At 39.3% G+C, this 5,666-nt stretch overlaps 1 pseudogene; it reads right to left on the reverse strand.

Moving 5' to 3' along the window:
- Window positions 1-691: 691 nt before the first annotated feature.
- Window positions 692-1,320, reverse strand: LOC113923052 (annotated as a pseudogene).
- Between the last annotated feature and the right edge of the window lie 4,346 nt (window positions 1,321-5,666).

Genomic DNA, 5,666 nt, shown 5'->3' on the forward strand with positions numbered 1-5,666 from the left:
AGTTTCTTAATAAGTAATGTCTTGCATATAAAAACACATTTGAAATCGCTTTAAATGCATTCTTAAGTCCAGCATATATTTTTATGTCATGTTCACTTATGCTTAAGAATTCAAGCAAGTATATTACTCTGATGGAAATATGTGAAATTTCTCATTCCTGTAGTACAGAGGGATAATATTCAAGTCGAAGAGAAAAAAAAAATTCCACTTTTATTACACTTGTAAGTGGATCCATATATAATCATTAACATGATAGATGAGGAAACCCACCAAGTTTCCCACAGGTCAGGTACGTATTTTCAGTACTTGAATCACCCAGTATCTACAGCTAACTTACAATTAGATAGCATTTCAATAAAATCAAAATGATCCTGACAAGTTCTTATAAAGAAAAACTTCCAATGGACCAAGGACAGTCAATAATTAATGCAATCATTCAGAGGATTATGGTTGTTCCTTAAGGAGTGCAAGTTCAAACCTGTCAACACCATAGGTAATCATTTTGCATTATTTTATATGTAATTCCATTTAAATTCTTTGTTCCAGGCTAACATAGGGAAACAGTCTTTCCATAAGTGAAATATGTGGAAACATTTAAAAACTGAATCATTTTTTAAAGTAACTGATCAAATTCCAAAGGCTACTCTTGGAAAGAAGATCTTGTTGAATAGAATCCCTTCCTTTGGAAGCTCTAAGAGCTCACCAAAGCATGGATCATACTGCTCAAGTAGTAAAAAAAAAAAAAAAAAAAGCTAGAAGATAAAAGGGTAATTTGCACCATCCTTCTTTCTGACAATATGCTAGAATATCTGCATTCATGATGGCCATGGGGTCATGATGTCCTGGTGTACTCATGACTGGTCAATTCAAATACCTCCAAATACAATATGCCAAAGGGGGCATATTGAGACCCAGTATAAGGCACTCTGCTGCACAAAGAAACATGACACAGAAGGAAACAGATGAGGGGCACCTGGGTGGCTCAGTCAGTTAAGTGTCTGTCTTGAGCTCAGGTCATGATCCTGGAGTCCTGGGATCGAGTCCCGAATCGGGCTCCCTGCTCAGCAGAGAGCCTGTTTCTCCCTCTGCCTGCCACTCCCCCTGCTTGTGCTCTCTCTCTTGCTCAAATAAATAAATAAAATCTTTAAAAAAAAAAAAAGAAAAGAAAACATGGATGAGGTATTCTGAAAGTACAAGAGGATTCAGGGTATTACACTGGTCTCAGGGGTTCTTGTGATCAGTCTTTAGCTCATCAAATCCTATAACATGCTGGCAGGCCAAGAATATGAGGGCGGTCGTGAGCAGCATCACCAGCATGTTGCAGAAGACCCCGGATGTAAAAGGCACGGGCCCTACAAGAGGAGCAGCAAGCAGTGATGGTTCTGGATAAAATCATTCCCTTCTCCCAGGCCACAGCAGCGACTGCCATACCGCCTCAGCTCCTGCTCTCCTAACAGGCCGGAACACCAGCCCAGGTGGGCAATGAGCCCAGGTGTGAAAAATGAGATGACTCTGGAGAATGTACAAAAATCATACCTTTTGTATGAGTGCTTCAGAGAGAAGAGATTGCAAGGCAACCAAGAAAATGGAGTTCCCAAATGAAAAATGGACACTCGAAAATTGGCAGAACATGGGAGGAAGGGATGGGCACTGCACATATGAAAGAAGAAATCAGCTAAAAATTGAGCAAATTTGGGACTAAACTGAAAACTGTCACTAGCTAAGAGACCTAGATGCAAGGGAAGTTTACACTCCCTTGCATGTTCTTTTCCCTGAGCATTTATTAGTGCTTACTAAAAAGATTAAGGGTAGGGCAAGAGAAGAGAGGTGTTGGTATTGTTGATGAACCAGTGGTGATTGCTGCTGGGATTCAAGAGAAGGAAATCTGCCTACTTTCTAATGCAAAAAATCTTAAACCTTGGAGGAAAGCAACAAACTCTCTGGCCCTAGGCCATAGTCAAAGAGCCACTTTTTCTTTTTAAAGATTTCTTTAATTTATTTATTTGAAAGAGAGAGCAGAGTGTGCAAGAATACCAGGCAGGTGGGGGGAGGGCAGGGGGAGAGGGAGAAGCAGGCTGAGCGGGGCTGATCCCAGGATGCCGGGATCATGACCGGAGTCAAAGGCAGACGCTTAGCGGACTGAGCCACCCTGGTGCCCCAAGCCACTTTTTCTACAGAAGAGCAGAAGCAAAACTGCTTCAGTAGCAGGATATATCTCACTCCACTGACTGAAAGGCCAAGAAACTCTCTTGGGTCAAGGATAAAACCACAATAATGAGCAGTGATTCACCACCACCGAAGGAGGGGGAGAGGAAACTCTCCTGTCTAAAACAGACAAGAAATACAATGTAGAGTTTGCCTCCCGTGGGGTGGGGAGGGTTACTGAGGCTAGATTTTGACAAAAGAAACCCCTTCTCTACCATTGGAGTAAGTTTAGCAGCTACCAACAAACGACAGCCATCCACTTCTGGGAGAAGATCTGAGATTTACCGTACTAGCAAGTAAACGTGTTAACTTGTTCGTTTCCTGGATGCTGACAGAAGCTGTGAGACACCTGCGTCAGACCAAAGACCTTTATTATTCCTGTTACAGCAAGTAGTATATGTTTCATATGCTTATAATATTACTATTATTATTTACTATTTAGCTCTTTATTTTGTCTCCCATCTTCTAAAATGTGGTCTCCAAGAGAATAATTACTTTATAGCCTTGTTCATTTCTGTACCCTTAATAGCTTAAAAAGCTCCTGATAAATAGCTGGGTATAATACATCTTTATTGAATTAATAGCTGTATAGACTCTTGACTTTCATAATGTGTTCAACACATACTAGTGTTGGAAGAAGCCCCTTGAAGAAGAGGTATGTGGTCAAGTGAGTTTGGTTAATACTACAGGCTGTATACTCTGCTTGGAAGTTCATAATTGCCCATCAGTATATCGAAGGCTCTAAGAAGACCTGCAATAAAGAGGCTAGCTAGACTTTGCTTAGCCCAGGAGTTTTCAGTTTATTTTATCACATAAAGTAGGCAAAGGACTGAGTTGGAGTTTTGAGAAAGGAAGTCTCTGACTTAGAAATTTTATAACAGAGTTTACTATGAAAAAAGCATAAATGTCCAGCAAAGCATAAGAGGAGTTGCCAGGCCTGAAGATACTCTCTGAAGATGATTTTTCAAGCCGGGTAAGTAGATGTGCTGTTCTGCCTATATAGGATAAGTTCTGAAAAGTTATATTAACTCAGGAGGACCCTACAGATTTTATTATACCCCTACCACATCACCCATAAACTCCAGTTTAACTACTTTCTATGGTTTCTAAAACTGCCTTTAGCAATTGACATTTCTTGGATCTGAAAGGAATATTCAGGTTACAAGTAACGTCGTTAATGACACCAACCATGTTACCCACAATATATATTGATGAGCGGACACAACACCTGTTGAATCACCTGACAGCTGTACTAGGCTGAATGTAACTGCCTCCAGTCTGTGGATATGTACCATCAGTAATATACACTGTCTCAAAAGGAAAGAGTATAGAAGGCCTGCCCTGGGCCTACTCCATTAGGAAAACTGGGTGAATGTCCATGGGTGTGCATTCAAATGTAAGCATGTGTTTGTAAGTTGTGTGTGAGAGTGTGTGCAAAACAGTGTGTGCGTGTGAGAGAGAGGATATTTCAAAGAATTAAAGTTTCATGAAAAATATGGGAACTCTAAAGTCGGTTAGATGATCAAAGTACATGTGGGGGTTCTCTGATTTTGGCTGAATTTACTCGATTCAATAAAGTTACTAGCAAAATTGAAAAGTAAAACTGAATTTGATCAAACGCTTTATTTTTATTTTAGTTTTTTGCTTTACTCTTCACATGATTATTTGGCCATCCTGCAACCATAGTCAATGCCAGCAAATCATTTATCACACCATACCAACCTAGAGGTAAAATTTCCAGTTACTCTTCTTAGTATTCAAGTATTTGAAGATTTGAATTTTTAATTTGAATATTTAATATTCAAAAATTCAAAATATTTCCAACTGTGTTTTATTCAATTCTCCTTTTGACAATAGAATATTAAGACTTACATAAAGTTCCTCTCATTGAAACCTAGAAGTGGAGGTGGGGGGGCGGCCTTCCTTCACCATTTCTGAATTGGGATAAATTCCTCCCTCTCCCTGGCAAAAAAAAAAAAAAAAAAAAAAAAAAAGTCCATTTCTCTCTAGATTGAAATTTATGCCTTTCTGATCTTAAGGACATAGCATCCAGCTGAATGTTCATTCTGGTTCATCTGATGTTGATGCAGAGCTAGAAAGAGTTGAGGAGTTATTCACACAACTCTTCAAGTTATTCTGCTTAAAAGAGGTGTTGAGATGACCTAGTTCACCGTACAGCACACCAGGAAAACTTGAAGGGGGTCCTTGCAAATTGAGCAGACAGTGGCGTTCCAGGCATACTTCATCTTTGTGTCTTGCTGACAGATCCAAATACTTATTTTCAAAGATCTAGTTTACTTTGAAGAAGGCAAAAAGAGACTTAAGACTACCCCCACTTGCATCAAGTTTCACAGATTTTTTTGAAGTTGTCATGCTTCCTTGTGGATCATTACAAATATTCAGAAAACTTGCTAATTCTTTTTCTACAGGAAAAAAAAAGATTCTGCCTCTAATCTCGGCACATTTACTCATTTAAATTATTCGATAAACAAAGGTTGAGGAGACTTCAGTGAAAATAAGAATGAGTCAGTCAACTGATGAAAAATAAAAGCAGGAAAAAAAAGTATCCAATTTGTACCAACCTAACAATGTGCACTTCAAATGCATTTTGTGTTTTATGCACTGAAAAACCTGTAGGTTTGTATACTGAATAATAATCATTTCATAAATTCATGGGAATTTTAAACAAAATCAGCGTATGACATACGTATAGAAAAGTACTATGGTTGTATACATTTTCTCCAAGTGAACATGGTCATGTAAATATCATTCCTCCAACCAAGAATAGCACATTACCAACACCACAGAAATCATTCCTATTACCCCTCTGTCGAGGGTATAGCTTAGCTACTCTCTGGTAGTACTGCATTGCTCTGCATCCATTTTGGGTGGCTAAGCAGCCTGCAGTCAACTTACACTGACACCTGTCCTTCAAGCAAGTGCATGCCTTAGATAGCAGCCTGTAGTCACGAGTATATGTAAGTTCCTGGTATGACCTCCAACAGCCCTGTGAACAGTCTCCTCTGCCTCCCAATGCCTTCCCCTTCTGTGCCCACTAGATAAGACCCCTATAGCGCTTACCAAAACCCATTCTTTTGAGTTGAACCGACCAATATGGCCTTAGCTTGGGAACCCCAAAGCACTCCATTCATAGACCCTAAAAAAGGCATGTGTCCCTACTCCCAATTCTGTCTACACTCTGCCTAAACCTCTCTCTGTGGCCCCTTAAATTCCTACAGAACCCTTGAAAAATAAGCTTCTGTATTTCAATTTCTCTTGTGGTCTGTAGTCACCATCTGGCACAATTAACAAGTGTTCATTTGACAAATTCATAAGATCTTCTAATCACACTGGCACCCTCTTTCCAAAAGATCACTATTATGCTAGTGTTTAACAACCCATAGATTAATTTTGCCAGATTTTAAATTGTATATAAATCAAGTAATTCAATACATAATCTT

This window comes from Zalophus californianus, chromosome 9 (assembly GCF_009762305.2).
Source record: "Zalophus californianus isolate mZalCal1 chromosome 9, mZalCal1.pri.v2, whole genome shotgun sequence".
In the NCBI taxonomy this organism is placed as follows: Eukaryota; Metazoa; Chordata; class Mammalia; order Carnivora; family Otariidae; genus Zalophus; species Zalophus californianus.